The 21,028-nt window shown below is 50.6% G+C and overlaps 1 protein-coding gene across 2 annotated transcripts in view; it reads left to right on the top strand.

The window, feature by feature from the left end:
* The window catches only part of LOC140457114 (macro domain-containing protein CT2219-like), a 1,058,378-nt gene that overhangs the window by 1,036,767 nt on the left and 583 nt on the right, over nt 1-21,028 (top strand). The gene's annotated exons all lie outside the window — the stretch shown is intronic.

Raw genomic sequence — 21,028 nt, 5'->3', positions numbered from 1 at the left:
TGGAGAAGCTGTTCCAACTCGTAAATGGGTTGAGAAGGAGAGGGCAGAGATTTATAGTAAAAGAGATGTAACCGAAACCTTTAGTGCGGTGAGTGGTTATTGCCTGGATTGCAGTGCTGGAGAATACGGAGGAGGCAGATTCAAGCGAAGCTCTCAAAGGGAAGGTAATTCCAAAAAAAATACTATTCAGGGTCATGGGGAGAAGGCAGGGGAGAATGGCACTAACTGAGCTGCTCAATCCAAGAGCCAGTGCAGACCAAATGGGTCAAATGACGTCCTTCAGTGCTGGAACATTTGTTGTTCCCTTGTTTAAGAAGGTCAAAGGGGTAACCAGGAAATTACAGGCTGGCAAACCTTACATCAGTGGTAGGGAAATTATTGGACAAGATCCTTAGGGACAGGATTCTGTCGCATTTGGAAAAGATTGGACTTACTAGAGATAATCAGTATGACTTTCTGTGGGAGAGGCATCTCACAAATTTGATTGAGTTTTTTGAGGAAGTGATGATGATAATTAATGAGGGGAGGGCAATAGAAGTTGTCAACGTGGACTTTCCTGAAGCATTTGTCAAGGTCCCTCGTGGTAGGCTTGTCCGACAGCGTAGAGTCGAGCAGGCGTAGCAGCACAGACTTGAGTAGGCCTGGCAGTGTGAACTCAGAGTAGTCCCGCTGCATGGACCAGAGTAGGCCAGTTGTGTGGACTTGAGTAGGCCCGGTAGTGTGGACTCGAATAGGTCCGGCTGCGTAGACTCGTGTAGACCCAGCAGCACAGACTCAAGTAGGCCCAGCAGCGTGGACCCCAGTAGGCCCAGCTGCGCCAACTTGAGTAGGCCCAGCAGCGTGGACCCCAGTAGGCCCGGCTGCGCCGACTCGAGTAGGCCCAGCAGCGTGGACCCCAGTAGGCCCGGCTGCGCAGACTCGAGTAGGCCCAGCAGTGTGGACCCCAGTAGGCCCGGCTGCGCCGACTTGAGTAGGCCCAGCAGTTTGGACTCATGGTGGCAGCATTAGGTTCCTGGCAGTGTCTGCATCCAACGCAGATTCATGGAAGCAGTAGCAGAGGTGAGTTTGGGCCTGGCAGTGCAGGCAGTGGAATTGGCAGCGTAGGCAGTGGAATGTTCCTCCTGCAGGATGTTTGAGTTAGGGGTGATCACCGATGCTGCAGGAAATGCAGTCAGTTCCTGCTCCTCACAGAACACGTTAGGGAACTGGAGCTGGAGTTGGATGAACTGAGGATTATTCGAGAGGCTGAGAGGGTGATAGATGGAAGCTACAGGGACATAGTTACGCCAGAGAACAGAGGTAGCTGGGTAACAGTTAGAGGTGGGAAGGGGAGGAAGCAGGCAATGCAGGAATCCCCTTTGGTTGTTCCCCTCAACAATAAGTATACCGCTTTGGATACTGTTGGGGGGCGAAGGACTAGCAGGGGTAAGCTGCAGTGACCGTGTCTCTGGCATGAGGTCCGGCTCTGAGGCTCAGAAAGGAAAGGGGGAGAGGAGGAGAGCACTAGTTATATGAGACTCTATAGTTAGAGGGACGGACAGGCGGTTCTGTGGACATGGGCGAGACTCTCGGATGGTTTGCTGCCTCCCAGGTGCCAGGGTCCGAGATGTCTCGGACCGTGTCTTCAGGGGGAGGGTGTGCAGCCAGAAGTCGTGATGCACGTTGGCACCAACGACATAGGAAGGAAGAGAGATGGGGAGGTCATTCAGGATCTCAGGGAGTTAGGCTGGAAGCTAAAAGCTAGGACAGAGTCGTCATCTCTGGGTTGTTGCCGGTGCCACGTGACAGTGAAGCAAGGAATAGGGAGAGAGTGCAGTTGAACACGTGGCTACAAGGATGGTGTAGGAGGGAGGGCTTCAGGTATTTGGACAATTGGACTGCATTCTGGGGAAGGTGGGACCTGTACAAGCGGGACGGGTTGCACCTGAACCAGAAGGGCACCAATATCCTGGGGGTAGGTTTGCTAGCACTCTTCGGGGGGGTTTAAACTAATTTGGCAGGGGGATGGGATCCGGACTTGTAGTCCAGCAAGTAGGCTAGCTGTGTGTCAGGATGCCCAAGAATGTAGGGAGGCTGTGGAGAAGGTAGCACTGACAGGGAATACTTGCGGACACAGAGATGGGCTCAAGTGTGTATACTTCAACGCAAGGAGTATCAGAAATAAGGTGGGTGAACTTAAGGCGTGGATCGGTACCTGGCACTATGATGTTGTGGCCATCATGGAAACGTGGATAGAAGAGGGACAGGAATGGTTGTTGGAGGTTCCTAGTTACAGATGTTTCAGTAAGATTAGGGAGGGTGGTAAAAAAGGAGGGGGGTGGTGTTGCTAATTAGAAATGGTATAACGGCTGCAGAAAGGCAGTTCAAGGGGGATCTGCCTTTGGAGGTAGTATGGGCTGAAGTCAGAAATAGGAAAAGAGCAGTGACCTTGTTGGGTGTTTACTATAGGCCCCTCAGTAGCAGCAGAGATGTGGTGAAACAGATTGGGAAACAGATTTTGGAAAGGTGTAGAAGATACAGGGTAGTAGTCATGGGCGATTTCAACTTCCCAAATATTGATTGGAAACTCTTTAGATCAAATAGATTGGACGGGGCGATGTTTGTGCAGTGTGTCCAGGAAGCTTTTCTAACTCAGTATGTAGATTGTCCGACCAGAGGGGAGGCCATATTGGATTTGGTATTTGGTAACGAACCGGGACAAGTGATGGGCTTGTTAGTGGGTGAACATTTTGGTGATGGTGACCACAATTCTGTGACTTTCACCTTGGTTATGGAGAGAGATAGGTGCGTGCAACAGGGTAGGTTTTACATTGGAGGAAGGGTAAATACGATGCTGTAAGACAGGATCTGAGGAGCATAAATTGGGAGCATAGGCTGTCAGGGAAGGATGTCGTGGAAATGTGGAACTTTTTCAAGGAACAGATACGACGTGTCCTTGATATTTATGTACCTGTCATGCAGGAAAGAGATGGTCGTGTGAGGGAACCTTGGTTGACGAGGGAGGTTGAATGTCTTGTAAAGAGGAGGAAGGAGCTTACATAAGGTTAAGGAAACAAGGTTCAGACAGAGCGTTGGAGGGATACAAGATAGCCAGAAGGGAGCTGAAGAAAGGGATTAGGAGAGCTAAGAGATGGCATGAAAAATCTTTGGCGGATAGGATCAAGGATAACCCCAAGGCCTTTTATGCGTATGTGAGAAACATGAGAATGACGAGAATGAGGGTAGGTCCGATCAAGGACAGTAGTGGGAGACTGTGAATTGAGTCGGAAGAGATAGGAGAGGTCTTAAATTAGTACTTTTCTTCAGTATTTACCAACGAGAGGGACCGTATTGTTGAAGAGGAGAGTATGAAACGGACTGGTAAGCTAGAAGAGATACTTGTTAGGAAGGAAGATGTGTTGGGCATTTTGAACAATTTGAGGATAGACAAGTCCCCCGGGCCTGACAGGATATATCCTAGGATTATGTGGGAAGCAAGAGAGGAAATTGCAGAGCCGTTGGCAATGATCTTTTCGTCTTCACTGTCAACGGGGGTGGTACCAGGGGACTGGAGAGTGGCGAATGTTGTGCCCCTGTTCAAAAAAGGGAATAGGGATAACCCCGGGAATTACAGGCCAGTTAGTCTTACTTTGGTGGTAGGCAAAGTAATGGAAAGGGTACTGAGGGATAGGATTTATGAGTATCTGGAAAGACACTGCTTGATTAGGGACAGCCAGCATGGATTTGTGAGGGGTAGGTCTTGCCTTACAAGTCTTATTGAATTCTTTGAGAGGGTGACCAAGCGTGTGGATGAGGGTAGAGCAGTGGATGTAGTGTACATGGATTTTAGTAAGGCATTTGATAAGGTTCCCCATGGTATGCTTATGCGGAAAGTCAGGAGGCATGGGATAGAGGGAAATTTGGACAGTTGGATAGAAAACTGGCTAACCGGTCGAAGTCAGAGAGTGGTGGTAGATGGTAAATATTCAGCCTGGAGCCCAGTTACAAGTGGAGTTCCGCAGGGATCAGTTCTGGGTCCTCTGCTGTTTGTAATTTTTATTAATGACTTGGAAGAGGGAGTCGAAGGGTGGGTCAGTAAATTTTCAGATGATACGAAGATTGGTGAAGTTGTGGATAGTGAGGAGGGCTGTTGTCAGCTGCAAAGGGACTTAGATATGATGCAGAGCTGGGCTGAGGAGTGGCAGATGGAGTTCAACCCTGTCAAGTGTGAGGTTGTCCATTTTGGAAGGATAAATAAGAATGCGGAATACAGGGTTAACGGTAGGGTTCTTAGTAAGGTGGAGGAGCAGAGGGATCTTGGGGTCTATGTTCATAGATCTTTGAAAGTTTCCACTCAGGTGGATAGAGCTTGTAAGAAGGCCTGTGGTGTATTAGCGTTCGTTAGCAGAAGGATTGAATTCAAGAGTCGTGAAGTGATGTTGCAGCTGTATAGGACCTTGGTTAGGCCACATTTGGAGTACTGTGTGCAGTTCTGATCGCCTCACTTTAGGAAAGATGTGGAAGCTTTGGAGAGAGTGCAGAGAAAATTTACCAGGATGTTGCCTGGAATGGAGAATAGGTCGTACGAGGATAGGTTGAGAGTGCTAGGCCTTTTCTCATTGGAACGGCGAAGGATGAGGGGTGACTTGATAGAGGTTTATAAGATGATCAGGGGAATAGGTAGAGTAGACAGTCAGAAACATTTTCCCCGGGTACAACAGAGTGTTACAAGGGGACATAAATTTAAGGTGAAGGGTGGAAGGTATGGGGGGATGTCAGGGGTAAGTTATTTACCCAGAGAGTGGTGGGGGCATGGAATGCGCTGCCTGTGGGAGTGGCAGAGTCAGAATCATTGGCGACCTTTAAACTGCAATTGGATAGGTACATGGATAGGTGCTCAAGCTAGGACAAATGTTCGGCACAACATCGTGGGCTGAAGGGCCTGTTCTGTGCTGTATTGTTCCATGTTCTACGTATGAGACCCAGCAGCAGGTGCATTGGTGAAGTGGGTCTGAAACAGACTCATGGCGACGACAGAGTCGAATTTAGGCCGGTGTGGTACCTGGCAGCTTTGAGACCATCTGCATTGATGAGGTCCTGTGAGGACTGAGGCGAGGGCTTCAATCGAGATGAGATGGCATCAAAGAGTTGGTGACTATAGTTCGAACAGGGACGGTGTGGCAAAGGGGACTCGTGCTTGGCCACCAGCTCCATTGTTCAGTATTACCATGAGCTGGGATCATTACAAGACTTGAACACACAGATTTGTGTCTCAACTGAGTCACAGATGAACGGATTTGTGCTAACAAAGCCCCCTGTCCCAGCTACTCCTCAGAGGCACATGTCAACCATCGTGTCGTGAAGGAGCAATGTAAAATTTCAATATTGACTTACTGAGGAATGGCAGAACTGCCTTAAGAGCTTGGATGGCCTCTTCCTGATCCTGTCTTGGCCAGAGTAAGGCAGTGCTAAAGGTCACAGAGAAGCCCTGCAGTGCCTTGTTGGGTAGATGAACTGAATGTTCTGTGATCAGCCATCACTTTATAGCTAAGCCGGGCGTTGGAGTGAAACATTTCACCTCAGTGAGAAACATTTGTGCTCATCATGTCTACCTACTAAAACGTATTGGCAAGTGTGGGTGTTGGAACAGGTTCAGACCATCACATTTGCTGCCATGCTGGCACTGAGACACGCATAGAACAGACTCAAAGGGCCAAGTGGCCTACCACAGTTTCTCAGTTCTACATTTCAATGTCAAAGCACCAAAGAATGCCTGGGATTGGACCCCCCTCAACTGGCAGCACCATCCGGAGGCAAGGAAATGAACACTGGCATCTTGGGATCTTTAAATTGAGTGAGCTCATTTCTGAAGATCAGATACATTGGACGAACACTGTCAAACACAAAATCATGTCGGCCTAATCCATTCTATATACAACAACAACACTTTGAACAGCTACATAGCCGGTGATAGGAGGGAGTAGAGTGGGAATCTGTTTACGAGATAGGATTGAAAGTGCTGAGTGATGTAAGATGAAAGAGTTTGTCCTAAATTGTGGGGAAAGAAAGCTGCAGGCAAGAGGAGGGCTGGGGGTTGGTAGGGAGTGAAGGGCAGAGGTTTACCCGAAGGAGCAAGGTCATTGTGAAGGAGAGTTTTCAAATTTAAATCTCGACTCACTGACTAACTAAAGCTGCAGCATCGTAACAGCTATCTCCGAATGCTTTAATTTGCAATCACTCACACTGTCTCACAACTCACTCGGGTAAAACAGATGTTTAAATAGTGCAGTGGGACATGCAGTACATCAGATTCTGTCACTGTTTTATCCAGTTGCATCTGTTTTGATTTATCTAATTGGTAAATTGCTTTATGCCTCTGATGATGAGACACTGAGCTGGGGGGAATTACCTGGAGGTTTCCACTCTTTGGAAATGGCACATCAAGCAAGATCCCACTCTCTCAGGCTACATCCAGCGAGTTTTGGTGGAGGGCTGACTAGGAAGGGTTTGTACTGAACCTTACTTTAAATTTACAGTTTAGAAACTGGCCATTTGGCCCAGCTGCTTTGAGCCGGTGTTCTTGCTCTACATAAACCTTCCCCCATTCCAGCCCATCACCTTCCCATCCATCCTACCAATCCTCCTTCCTCTTAAAAGTACTAATACAACTTCCTTAAACAGGAAATCCCATATTCTGACATTCTCTGGCTGAAGAGGTTTTTCCTAAATTCCTCTGTTGGATTTACTAGTGATTATTTTATACCAGTAAGGGAATAAGTGGAATGGTGATGATAGAATAGAATAGAATAACCGTCATTGTCACTCTGCCTCCGCTGTGGGACCCAGCCAGGAATCAGCGCATTCACTCCACCTCCACCGTGGGACCCAGTCCGGGAATCAGCCCATTCACTCCACCTCCACCGTGGGACCCAGCCAGGAATCAGCCCATTCACTCCACCTCCACCGTGGGACCCAGCCAGGAATCAGCCCATTCACTCCACCTCCACCGTGGGACCCAGCCAGGAATCAGCCCATTCACTCCACCTCCACCGTGGGACCCAGCCAGGAATCAGCCCATTCACATCACCTCCACCGTGGGACCCAGCCAGGAATCAGCCCATTCACTCCACCTCCACTGTGGGACCCAGTCCGGGAATCAGCCCATTCACTCCACCTCCACCATGGGACCCAGCCAGGAATCAGCCCATTCACATCACCTCCACCATGGGACCCAGTCCAGGAATCAGCCCATTCACTCCACCTCCACCGTGGGACCCAGTCCAGGAATCAGCCCATTCACTCCACCTCCACCGTGGGACCCAGTCCGGGAATCAGCCCATTCACTCCACCTCCACCGTGGGACCCAGCCAAGAATCAGCCCATTCACTCCACCTCCACCATGGGACCCAGCCAGGAATCAGCCCATTCACATCACCTCCACCGTGGGACCCAGTCCGGGAATCAGCCCATTCACTCCACCTCCACCGTGGGACCCAGTCCAGGAATCAGCCCATTCACTCCACCTCCACCGTGGGACCCAGTCCGGGAATCAGCCCATTCACTCCACCTCCACCGTGGGACCCAGCCAGGAATCAGCCCATTCACTCCACCTCCACCGTGGGACCCAGTCTGGGAATCAGCCCATTCACTCCACCTCCACCGTGGGACCCAGCCAGGAATCAGCCCATTCACTCCACCTCCACCGTGGGACCCAGCCAGGAATCAGCCCATTCACTCCACCTCCACCGTGGGACCCAGCCAGGAATCAGCCCATTCACTCCACCTCCACCGTGGGACCCAGCCAGGAATCAGCCCATTCACATCACCTCCACCGTGGGACCCAGCCAGGAATCAGCCCATTCACTCCACCTCCACTGTGGGACCCAGTCCGGGAATCAGCCCATTCACTCCACCTCCACTGTGGGACCCAGTCCGGGAATCAGCCCATTCACTCCACCTCCACCATGGGACCCAGCCAGGAATCAGCCCATTCACATCACCTCCACCGTGGGACCCAGTCCGGGAATCAGCCCATTCACTCCACCTCCACCGTGGGACCCAGTCCAGGAATCAGCCCATTCACTCCACCTCCACCGTGGGACCCAGTCCGGGAATCAGCCCATTCACTCCACCTCCACCGTGGGACCCAGTCCGGGAATCAGCCCATTCACTCCACCTCCACCGTGGGACCCAACCAGGAATCAGCCCATTCACTCCACCTCCACCGTGGGACCCATTCCAGGAACCAGCCCATTCACTCCACCTCCATCGTGGGAACCAGTCCAGGAATCAGCCCATTCACTTCACCTCCACTGTGGGACCCAGTCCGGGAATCAGCCCATTCACTCCACCTCCACCGTGGGACCAAGCCAGGAATCAGCCCATTCACTCCACCTCCACCGTGGGACCCATTCCAGGAACCAGCCCATTCACTCCACCTCCATCGTGGGACCCAGTCCAGGAATCAGCCCATTCACTCCACCTCCACTGTGGGACCCAGTCCGGGAATCAGCCCATTCACTCCACCTCCACCGTGGGACCCAGTCTGGGAATCAGCCCATTCACTCCACCTCCACCGTGGGACCCAGCCAAGAATCAGCCCATTCACATCACCTCCACCGTGGGACTGAGCCCGTGCTCGCTCCGCCGTGGGACTGAGCCTGTGCTCCCTCCGCCGTGGGACTGAGCCCGTGCTCCCTCCGCCGTGGGACTGAGCCCGTGCTCGCTCTGCCGTGGGACTGAGCCCGTGCTCCCTCCGCCGTGGGACTGAGGCCATGCTCCCTCCGCCGTGGGACTGAGCCCGTGCTCCCTCCGCCGTGGGACTGAGCCCGTGCTCGCTCCGTCGTGGGACTGAGCCCGTGCTTGCTCCGCCGTGGGACTGTGCCCATGCTCCCTCTGCCCTGGGACTGAGGCATTTGCTCCCTCCGCCGTGGGACTGAGGCCATGCTCGCTCCGCCGTGGGACTGAGCCCGTGCTCCCTCCGCCGTGGGACTGAGGCCATGCTCCCTCCGCCGTGGGACTGAGGCCATGCTCCCTCCGCCGTGGGACTGAGCCCGTGCTCCCTCCGCCGTGGGACTGAGCCCGTGCTCCCTCCGCCGTGGGACTGAGGCCGTGCTCCCTCCGCCGTGGGACTGAGCCCGTGCTCCCTCCGCCGTGGGACTGAGGCCATGCTTCCTCCGCCGTGGGACTGAGGCCATGCTCCCTCCGCCGTGGGACTGAGCCCGTGCTCCCTCCGCCGTGGGACTGAGCCCGTGCTCCCTCCGCCGTGGGACTGAGGCCGTGCTCCCTCCGCCGTGGGACTGAGCCCGTGCTCGCTCCGCCGTGGGACTGAGCCCGTGCTCGCTCCGCCGTGGGACTGAGCCCGTGCTCCCTCCGCCATGGGACTGTGCCCGTGCTCCCTCTGCCGTGGGACTGAGGCCATGCTCGCTCCGCCGTGGGACTGAGCCCGTGCTCCCTCCGCCGTGGGACTGAGCCCGTGCTCGCTCCGCCGTGGGACTGAGGCCATGCTCACTACTTCGTGGGACTCATAAACGGATGATCCAGAACTCCAGGCTAATGTTGAGGTTTTTAAACTGTAATGGAATTAACGGTCCGGTGAGCAGACAGGTGAGTGTAGCTGAGTCCACAAGAGGATCCGCCATGGCTGTGCTGACTGTGTGTGGGAGCTTACTGTGTGTGAATTGGTTCCTATTTGCAACAATAACTGATGCAGCAAGCGTACTGATGCTGTGAAACTTTGAAAGGGTTCAGAAAAGATGTACAAGGATGTTAACAGCGTTAGAGGATCTGGATGGGTAAATGAATGGGAAGGCTTTGGAAGGATATGGGCCGGGTGCTGGCAAATGGGATTAGATTGGGTTAGGATATCTGGTCGGCATAGATAAAGTTGGACCGAAGGGTCTGTTTCCGTGCTATACATCTCGAGGATTCTATAATTACTGGAAAGTCTACTTGGATGCCCTGAGGCCATTAAAATGCAGCTTCTTTCAAATCAGTTTTTTTTTTGAAAGGGGTAAGTGGGCGTGGAGGGGGAATACCAACAGGAAAAGTTTCATACATATAAAACCTTCAAGCTAAACAGTTCCTGCTGAATAGCTCTTTAGCAGATAAATGGTGGGTGTTAAAACAGAAAACCATTCTTGTCTGTCCTCATCAGTTCTCACAATCAAAGAAACTGCTGAATAATTTACCATCAAATTATTCCTGTCGCCTCTTTATCAACTAAGCTATATGTCTTCGTTAAATATTGCTTACCCAGGAGGTACAGAATGGAAGATTTCGGAATGGCTAATCCCACTGTTAACTTAGCATTAATGAATAAAAATAACCCACATTTCACAGGGACTGGTTGCATTAATAATGGGACTTTTCTAGGTTACCAAACAACTGAATATAAATTGTATCGTCATGAACAATACCCTTCCCTTCACTCCATTTTCTTTCTTACTCTTCCTTAAGGTACAGGCTTAGTTTATGGGGACAGTTCTGTCAGCTGACCTTGGTCCTGTCCTCTTATGGAGTCACACTCAGTGACTCTGGATGGCAAGCAGGAGCAGTAGTGCCTCATTGATTAACCTTTGACCTATTGCTCAAATGAGCATCAGATGAAGATAAACCAAGCCTAGCTGTGAGAACCACTGTGTGAATAGCTTATATTCTCGTAGGTTTTTTTCTCTATACCTACCACCTGTCCAGATGGGGAAGGCAACATTAGCAGCAAGTGTCCAGCACATGTACTTCCAGTTGGCCCAGCGCATGGACATCCAGTGGGCCCAGCGCACAGACCTCCACTGGGCCCAGCGCACGGACCTCCAGTGGGCCCAGCGTACGGACCGCCTGTGGGGCCAGCGCACGGACCTCCAGTGGGCCCAGCGCATGGACCTCCAGTGGGTCCAGCGCACGGACCTCCACTGGGCCCAGTGCACGGACCTCCAGTGGGCCAAGCGCATGGACCTCCACTGGGCCCAACGCACAGACCTTCAGTGGGCCCAGCGCACGTACCTCCAGTGGACCCAGCGCATGGACCTCCAGTGGACCCAGCGCATGGACCTCCAGTGGGTCCAGCGCATGGACCTCCACTGGGCCCAGCGCACAGACCTTCAGTGGGCCCAGCGCACGGACCTCCAGTGGGCCCAGAGTATGGACCTCCAGTGGGCCCAGCGCACGGACCTCCAGTGGGCCCAGTGCACGAACCTCCAGTGGGCCCAGCGCACGGACCTCCAGTGGGCCCAGCACACGGACCTCCAGTGGGCCCAGAGTATGGACCTCCAGTGGGCCCAGCGCACGGACCTCCAGTGGGCCCAGTGCATGGACCTCCAGTGGGCCCAGCGCACGGACCTCCAGTGGGCCCAGCGCACGGACCTCCAGTGGGCCCAGTGCATGGACCTCCAGTGGGCCCAGCGCACGGACCTCCAGTGGGCCCAGTGCATGGACCTCCACTGGACCCAGCGCACGGACCTCCAGTGGGCCCAGCGCACGGACCTCCAGTGGGCCCAGCGCACGGACCTCCAGTGGGCCCAGCGCACGGACCTCCAGTGGGCCCAGTGCATGGACCTCCAGTGGGCCCAGAGTATGGACCTCCAGTGGGCCCAGCGCACAGACCTCCAGTGGGCCCAGCGCACGGACCTCCAGTGGGCCCAGAGTATGGACCTCCAGTGGGCCCAGCGCACGGACCTCCAGTGGGCCCAGCGCACGGACCTCCAGTGGGCCCAGCGCACGAACCTCCAGTGGGCCCAGCGCACGGACCTCCAGTGGGTCCTGCGCACAGACCTCCTGTGGGTCCTGCGCACGGACCTCCAGTGGGCCCAGTGCACGGACCTCCAGTGGGCCCAGCGCACGGACCTCCAGTGGGCCCAGCGCACGGACCTCCAGTGGGCCCAGCGCATGGACCTCCAGTGGGCAAACCACACAAACCTCGAGCGGGCCAATTGCAGAGGAGTGCAAGCCCAGCACACAGACCTCAAGCAGGCCCAGGACATGGACCTGGAGTGAGCCTACTGCATGGACCTCCAGTGGGCCCAGCGCATGGATCTCAAGTGGGCCTTGCGCACGGACCTTGAGTGGGCCTCACGTGGAGGAGAGCGGGCCCAGTGCAGAGGACAGTGAGCCCAATGTATGGACCTGGTGTGAGACCTCACTTACTATTCTGAGGTGAGCACAGGGCCTGGCATCAGAATTGGTGGCTGTTACATTGGCAGAGGTGAGATAGGCCAAGCAATGGACAATGGCACTTGAGGATCAGCGACTTTGTTGTTGGCTGAGTCCACCACTGGCAGTGGTGAGCCAGTGACAGAAGGACCTAACAGCAAGAGGCGACTCTGACATTGGTTGGTCCGACACAGACAACAGCAAAGCGGTGAAGGAGGGATGATAGTGCAGGCATCATTAAGGATGAGCTGGCTCAGGAACACACATCGACTATCTCAATGCTATATCTTTCTTTACTCCTTCTTCTTCTTAAATTATTCAAAATGGTACCGAATCATGGAACCAAACGAAATCTTTTCACTGTGTTTTATTGCATTCCTACTGTAAAATACACCTGACAGTTATGACTCTATGACTCTGTATCTCGGGATCCCATATGGTGAGTGCTGTCTGAGAGCTAAATTTTACCACAAATCAACAAAGTGCCAATTTTGTTGCATTTCATGGCGTGTTTCTCTCCCTGATCCCTAACGAGTTTTCTCCCGCTATGTTTTCCAAAATTGACCTCATTAGCTGTGCATCCAGCAGTATTTTGCTTTGGTCAGGGATTATGTCTGTGTTGCGTCTCACTGTCTCCAGTCAATTACAAAGCTTAAAGAATATCATTCACGTTTTAAAGGCTGGTTAATGGACAATCAATTCTTATCAGCTGGGAATGATATTTAAGTGAATCTGATTCCAACCGAAATTGATTGGTGCTCAATCGCATCATCTCTCAAATGTAGTAATTATGTAATGAATGAAAGAAGTCAGCAGGCTGATTACTCAATGCAGCCAGACTCCTTTTATAAAGTCTGTCAATCACAGTATCTTTTAAAGAGGGTGTTTCCCCACCGGAATACCTTTTAAAATGAGTGAACTTGGCAGCACTTGGGAACTGATCACGTAAGGCCCAGTCTCATGGTAAAATTATGACCATGTGCAAGCATACAAATAAGGAGCAGGAGTAGGCTAAGCCTATTCCACCATTCGGTGTGTGCATGGCTGATCTAATTTACTCCACACTCCCAACTCTTCCCTTCCACCCCGATAATCTTTCACCTCCTTGCCTTTCTCAATGTCTCTGCCTTCAACAGAGTGAAAGGACTCTGCTTCCACCACCTCTCAAGAGGAAAGTTCCACAGGATCTCAATTCTGTGAGAAAAAAATTCCTCTGTCTTAAATAGTGACCCTTAATTTTAGACTTGATCTAAAGGATATCAATTTCCCGGGAATGGAGGGTTTCAGTGAGAAAGAGAGGCTGGATAGGCTGGGACTTCTTTCACTGGAGCATAGGAAGTTGGGAAGTTGGCAGGTTTATGAATTAATGAGGGATAGAGATAAGTTGAAAGGCTTTTCACTTGGCTGGGGTTTTCATGACTCGGGGTGAGAGGAGAAAGATTTGAAACAGACATGAGGGGCGATTGTTTTACACAGAAGGTGGTTCGTGTGTGGAATGAACTCCCTGAGAAAGTGGTGGATGCAGGCACAGTTACAATGTTTAAAAGACATTTGGATCAGTACATGAATAGGAAAGGTTTGGAGGGATGTGGGCCAGGAGCAGGCAGGTGGGCCTAGGTTAGTTTGGGATGAAGGTCAGCATGGACTGGTTGGGTCAAAGGGTCTATTTCCATGCTGGATGTCTATTCTCTCCACATCCACCCTCAGGGTCGATTAAGTTGTCTGTTAATCTTCTGAACTCCGTAGAAACATGTCCGGTCTGCACAGCCTTCCCTCATAAGACAACCCACTCATTCCTGATATCAGTCAAGTAAACCTTCTGCAAGCTGCTTCAGTAAGGTGAACAATAAAGTACACAGTGTTCCAAATATATCTATATGACTTGTAATGAGTCCCACTCCACCAAGGACATGCAGGTCCTGAGCCTCCTCCATCGCCAAACACTAGCCACCCGACGCCTAGAGGAGGAAATCCTCATCTTCCGCCATGGGGACCCCCCAACACATGGGATCAATGTGGATTTCACCAGTTTCCTCATTCCCATCCTGACCCGTGCCCCCCCCCCCCCCACCTTATCCCAGTTCCAACCTTCAAACTCGGCACCGCCCTCTTGAACTTTCTTACCTGTCCATCTTCCTTCCCACCAACGGCTTCAGCGTCCTCTCCAACCTCTCACCTTCACCTACCTATTGCATTCCCAGCTACCTTCCCCCCCAGCCACACCCCCCGCCTCCCCCCTCCCATTTATCTCTCAGCCCCCTTGGGCCACCCCCTCACTCTTGAGGAAGAGATTATGCTCTAAACGTCGATTCTCCAGCTCCTTGGATGCTTTTCCAGCACCACACTCTTTGACTATAATGAGAGATGTGCCTACAGAGAAATGAGTCACAAAGGTGAATAATAGTTCGCAGAAACCAGCTAGAGGCTGCCAAGACTCGGTCATGGATAAGTCTTTACTAGCCACATTACTAGCCACAAACTACCAGCAGAGACAAGGACAGCAGTCTCTCTGATGTGTCGGATGGAACTCCAAGCCACCGCCTACTTGACAACCTCAGCAGAGGACTGTGAAATCTTTGGATTTTGCTGCAGTTGTGCTGAGAGGTCGGAGGGGAGGCTGCTGCTTGAATTAGGATATGAGAGCCTGGATGTGTGACTTTAGTTAGAGTCATAGAGCTGTACAGCATGGAAACAGACCCTACGCCCTCTAGTTTTGCACTCCACTACCCTGGGGAAAAGACCTTGACTGTTCACCCTATCTACACCCCTCATGATTCTTAAATGTTTGTTGTGTGTGTCTGGTAAAGGGGCTAAAAAAATATCAGGGCAGGTTGCACAGAGTTGCTTCCATTCCCTTGAGTGTTTAAGATTTTGGGGTGATCTAACTATGGTGTTTCGATTGGTTAAAGGACTTGATTCCTTACTGTATGGAAACAGGCCATTTGGCCCAACAAGTGCACTCCAACCCTCCGAAGAGTAACCCACCCAGACCCATTCGCCTACCCTCTACTTTACCTCTGACTGATACACCTAATACTATGGGCAATTTAGCATGGCCAATTCACCTGACCCGCACATCTTTGGACAGTGGGAGGAAACCAGAGCACCCAGAGGAAACCCACGCAGACACGGGGAGAATGTGCAAACTCCACCGAAGGCGGGAACCAAACCCAGGTCCCTGGAGCTGTGAAGCAGCAATGCTAACCACTGAGTTGCCGTGCCACCCCATAGGGTCAATAGAGAGAAACTATTCCCTCTGCTGGGGACCAGTCCAGAACAACAGGGCAGAGCCCCTCAGGTTAGCTGTTCAAAGGATGACTCAAATAGTATTCCCCAAAAGGCTGTAAAGGCCAGGGCACAGTTGAAAATATCAAAACTGAAAGGGATAGATTTTTTTCTTCAAGGGAAGGTGTTTAAGGGTTACAGAATCAACGTGAATAGAAGATCAGCCAGGATCTGCTTAGAGGGCTGAATGGCCTCCTCCTGTTCCTATGGCCTGTTCCATAGCTTTATCAATACTCACTGCCTGGCTGAGGATTGACCACTGGGCTGAAAGCAGTGGAAGCTGGGAACTGTGGAAATGTGGCCTCCAAGAAAGCCAGCACCTTTGAGGGAAAGGAGGCAAAAAAATTGGAGAATTTTTTTTAGAAAGCAATCATTAGGAGCTTGAGAGTCAGAAATAATTTATTTTGAATAAGTCAACTCCTTGTGATTATGTACTGCTGCCCCGGTCATTGGGAGGGGGAAGGGGTGTTGGGGATGGAGTAGTGGGAGTGATCTGGAAAGAGTTAGTGAAGCCAGTAATGAGAAAGAGCTGAATGCCCAGTTGCAATAAGATCAGTAAAACATTCCAGATTAATGACTGTATCTGCACAAATGTTTGAGTTCGCTCCCTCACATTGTCAATGCTGTCGGTTCTGGAGATGATTTTTTTTGCAGGGGAGTTCTGATTCAGCATTTTGCAATTGATGGGAGCATTTGCTGATCCTGTATTTTGCTTCAGAGGTTGATGTCAAATTGTATTCTGTTGGTAGCTAGTGGGTGTCAGGTTCATCCGTCTTCCACTGCAGGACACAGTCTCCAGAACCAGGCCTTGCACCTCCAGAGTTCCAGCTCTCTTGAAGTTTTCAATGAGGTCTCAGCCGTGGTAACCCTGCCTCACCTCAGAGTCAGAGGTTGAGGGTTCATGACATTGAGCTGACATTAATCCAGGCTAAGGGACAGCCACACTTCCAGGCAGCACAGTAGCTCAGTGGTTAGCACTGCTGTCTCTCAGTGCCAGGGACCCAGGTTTGATTTCACCCTCAGGCAACGATCTGTGTGGAGTTTGCATGTTCTCCCTGTGTCTGCACAGGTTTCCTTCTACAGTCCACAGATGTGCAGGCTATACTAAATTGCCCATAGCGTCCAAGGATATGCAGGCTAGGTGGGTTAACCACGGGAGATACAGGGTTATGGACTAAGCCAGACCACTTAAAACTTTCTTAAGCAGGCAGCTCAGACCATAACTTTGCAATTTGTTTTGGTAAGTGTACAGTGAAAGTTACCCAGAGTAAGTTAGCTAGATTGACTACTAGATTTTAAAACTGACAGAAATGTATTCACAAAGTATCGCAATGAAACACAAAGAACAGAATAAAGAACTCCTACAGAAGTCAACCTATCCAGCTAGACTTAGTTATGCTGTTCTGAAGTTACACAACAGTCCCAGTAAGCTAACTCCCTTTAAAATCCAGCATAAATGGAACACATGCTCACAGGTTGAAGCTGAAGGGCAGAAAGAGAGAGAGTTTGCACACATTTCCCTTGAACTTCCAAACAGTTCAAGACTGAAGTAAAACTGCTCAGCTCAGCTGGAGAGCTGACCACTCCCCTTTCATTATACATGATCACTTTGGTCTGGAGTCTGTTTGTGGCCTCTCACAATCCTTTCCATCTCTGTACCAAACCAGACTGATCGGAGCCTGGACCGGTTTATTGTCCCTCGGAAAAAAATCAAAGACAGAGTCTCCTTGAAGCAAGGACCAGCTTTTAGCAAAAAAAGGGGCTAGTTCAGTAACAATGGGGGGGATTGTGGGTTTGGCTCTTCAGAGGGTCACTGTGGGCTCGATGGGCTGAATGGCCTGCTTCCACAATATAGGGATTCTACAGCTGTCATCTTTCAAATAAGAGACCTAATATCCTCAGGGAAAGCTGAGAAATAAACTCCCAAGGCCACTTGTGAAAGAAGAGCAGAACTTTCTCCCCAGTGAACTGGCCATTATGTAACCCAGCTGCTGAAAACTCTCTCCAGGCCAGTCAGCATCTGTGAAGAGAGGTACAGATTTAATGTACAGGCCCAGATTCAGAGGCTGTGTGAAAAGTCACAGAGCTGAAATGGTGAACTCTGTTTCTCTCTCCAAACCTGCTAAGCATCTCCAGCAGGATGTGTTTTTCATTATGGCCAATGATCAGCCCTTAACCATACACTCACTAACACAATGCTGCTTGTGGGACCTTGCTGTGTGTGAAAGATCTGCTGCATTTCGCACATTGCAAAGGTGACCACACTTCAGAAGCACAGCATTGGTTGCATTGCTGTTTGGCCTTCCTGAGGTTATTAAAGAAAGCCCTCTTTATCTTTGTTAGTCTTTGAGCAGGTTCATGCAAGCATCAATGATGCCAAACGCTAATAGCTGTTTAGTCTGAAATCTCCAGCCTTATCATGGCATTGGAAACCACATTCATCCACAGAACAAAACTACGTGTTGAGAAAGGTTTGTATGTCTCCAATAGCATTAGTACTTTAGATGGTCCAGCTTTACAACAATGTTGACTGCATGTTAAATATTGCAGAACAAGTCCATTGAAAGACATGATGGGGGCTATCCAAATGCAAGCCTGCCTTTGCAACTGTTCTTAGTAATCCTGTGGGTTATCCACCAGACATTCAGTGTTTCATCTGCTGCACCGGTGGCTTAACCCAGTGACCCCAAAAATCAGGGAAGATATCAGGGTCAGTCCTTGGTTAGTGTTGGTCACTAGTCCTACAGCCAGAAGGAGAAAATGATTTGGATTTCCTGCACCAAGTCATGATCTAAAAGGTTTGCTTGGAATTGAAAATGTGTGTAATTGGGGTTGTCTGTAATGACTGCTACAATGGAACAGCCTGCTAACAATCAGCGTCAGAACTTGGACATTATCATTAAATTAGTAAGGATCGTGTGAGTGTTCCAGGAACTTCGCTGTTGTTTGATTTTCGCACGTCTCTGCACAATGTAAGTGTGTTAATTATCAAATTAAGTGAGTGATGGCAGTGCTAATCTTACCAATGCAACGTGAAGTGCATTCATAATGGAGTCAGGTGATACCAAACTAGGTGTCTTCAATCCTAATGTTTCTTATCAGGAAACTTGACCCAAAGATGCTGCAGACCAATTTCAGTTCCATTGCTGGCAGTAGATGGGACAGCCACTGGGCTAGTAATCCAGAGGCCCAGGCTAGTACTGTCAGGACATGGTGGTGGCATTTAAATTCAGTCAATAAATCTGGAAGCCTTTGTCCGGAGGCTCACTGAGGATGTTACCGAGTATGGTGGCGAAACGTCTGAAAAGGAACCTTCCAGCTCAGCGAGCAAACCTACATCCAAAATCTGGAAGTGAAGGCTGGTCTCAACAGATGGAGCCATTGATTGTCATAGAAACCTATCAGTCCTTTAGGGAAGGAAATCTGTCCTTACCCAGTCTGGCTACTCCAGAACCACTGTCCCCGAATTAGCCCTTGTGATACACTCCATTCAAGGGGCAATGAGGGGTGGGAAACCTTGTCACTGTCACCCCTTGATTTGAGTCAAGATTCTCATTAGTGAACAACATAGAGTCATAGATGTGTACAGCAAGGAAACAGCTTTTGGTCCAACTCGTCCAGCCTCTACCATTTCCTCTGACAGCTCATTCCATACACGCACCACCGTCTGCTTGAAAAAGTTGCCCTTCATGTCCCTTTTAAACCATTCTGTTCTCACCCTAAACTTATGCCCTCTCGTTCTGGACTCCCCCACCCTGGGCAAAAGACCTTGTCTATTTACTCTATCCATGACCCATTGTCACCCTACTGCGAGGGCATTTTGTTCACAGGGACAGGTACCCAGCTCACAGACTGGTCCAGGGAACGTCACACTGCTCTCAAACTCCCTCAGTTTGTGCCTACTTCAGTGCTCACAGCATCCCTGCCGCACCTCACCCTTTGGCGGTTAGCCCCTTCAGCCATGCCTTAAAGCCCCACAGGTAACTTGCTGTTTCGCACAGACAGAAAGGCTAGCAGCAGTGATCGGTCAATGGAATGGGCATGTTGCATGGCACTGTGCTAGGTCAGTGTTAACCCTGCCCACATCTACCAAGCACACCGCACATGCTTCAAGCTAACGGCCGTGCCTCAGTGTTGAGAAGGGGAGTTACCCTCAGCCAGCTCCAGTGAGGCATCTTCACGAGGGGAAGATTTACATTTCAGAGTTCACCAATAGTAAGAGGCTGAACCTGAAACTCACAGTTTGAGGAGTAACCAAGGTTACGAGCAATATCAAATGCACAGTGAAGGTGAAAATGGCTGTGACCACACCCGGAGTTAGTGGGTCTGTGAAGGAGGGACCTTCAGTCTTGAGTGATGTGAGGCCCTTTTGAACTTAGAATCCCTACAGTATAGAAGCAGACCATTCAGCCCATCGAGTCCATACCAACCCTCCTAACAGCATCCCTTCCAGACCCTATCCCATCCCTGTAGCCCTGTAACTGTTAAAGGATAACAGCATTACAACAGAGCTGAAAATGTGTTGCTGGAAAAGCACAGCAGGTCAGGCAGCATCCAGGGAGCAGGAGAATCGACGTTTTGGGCATGAGCCCTTCTTCAGGAATGGCAACATTACAACAGTACAGCTTCAACACATCCAACGTGCTCTATAAACCGTAGGCATTAACCTATTGTCTGGGAGAGCAAATCCTTGCCTCAGAAACTCTGATCATATCAGTAACGTAAGGCATTGATCCCGCTGTGCCGAGTTTGGACAGTTTGAACTCCAGGGAGAAGGAATAGGCTGGGGCTGTTTTCCCTGGAGCATCGGAGGCTGAGGGGTAACATTACACAGGTTTATAAAATCATGAGGGACATGGATAGGGTGAATAGACAAAGTCTTTTACCAGAGTCCAGACAAGAGGGCATAGGTTTAAGGTGGGAGAGGGAAGATTTAAAAGGGACCCAAGGGGCAAATTCTTCGCACAGAGGCCTAAGTGGGAATCCCGAACAAAGCTGGTGTCTTTCCTGCCTCTGGCAGTCCTTGATGAAGAGGCAGGAAAACAGCGCTAGCCTGTTCAGCCTCTCCCTATAGTTCAGGACCTCCAACCCTGGCAACATCCTTATCGATCTTTTCTGAACCCTTTCAAGTTTCACAACATCTTTTCAATAGGAGGGAGATCAGAATTGAACACAGTATTCCAAAAGTGGTCTAACTAATGTACAGCCGCAACATGACCTCCCAACCCCTATACTGAATGCAATGACCAACAAAGGCAAGCGTACCAAGTGCCTTCTTTACTATCCTGTCTACCTGTGCCTCCACTTCCAAGCAGCAATGAACCTGCATTCCAAGGTCTCTTTGTTCAGCAACACTCCCCAGGACATTGCTATTAAGTGTATAAATCATGACCTTATTGAGTGGCAGAGGGAAGTTCAAGGGACATAATGGCCTATTCCTGCTCTTGATTGATGTTTGTTCTAACTGAGGAGAACGGTTCCTAATTCTATTCCCACTAATCCGATACTTCAACTCAGTGAACCACCCTGACTGACTCCCGGTGAGCCAGTACAATTCCAAAGCAGTGCAGTGTTTGTGCTATTCACCTTCAGATACACCCAGTTCATTTCATCCAGG

The sequence above is a fragment of the Chiloscyllium punctatum genome, chromosome 31 (assembly GCF_047496795.1).
Source record: "Chiloscyllium punctatum isolate Juve2018m chromosome 31, sChiPun1.3, whole genome shotgun sequence".
In the NCBI taxonomy this organism is placed as follows: Eukaryota; Metazoa; Chordata; class Chondrichthyes; order Orectolobiformes; family Hemiscylliidae; genus Chiloscyllium; species Chiloscyllium punctatum.
This window is presented reverse-complemented; position numbering and strand designations above follow the sequence as displayed.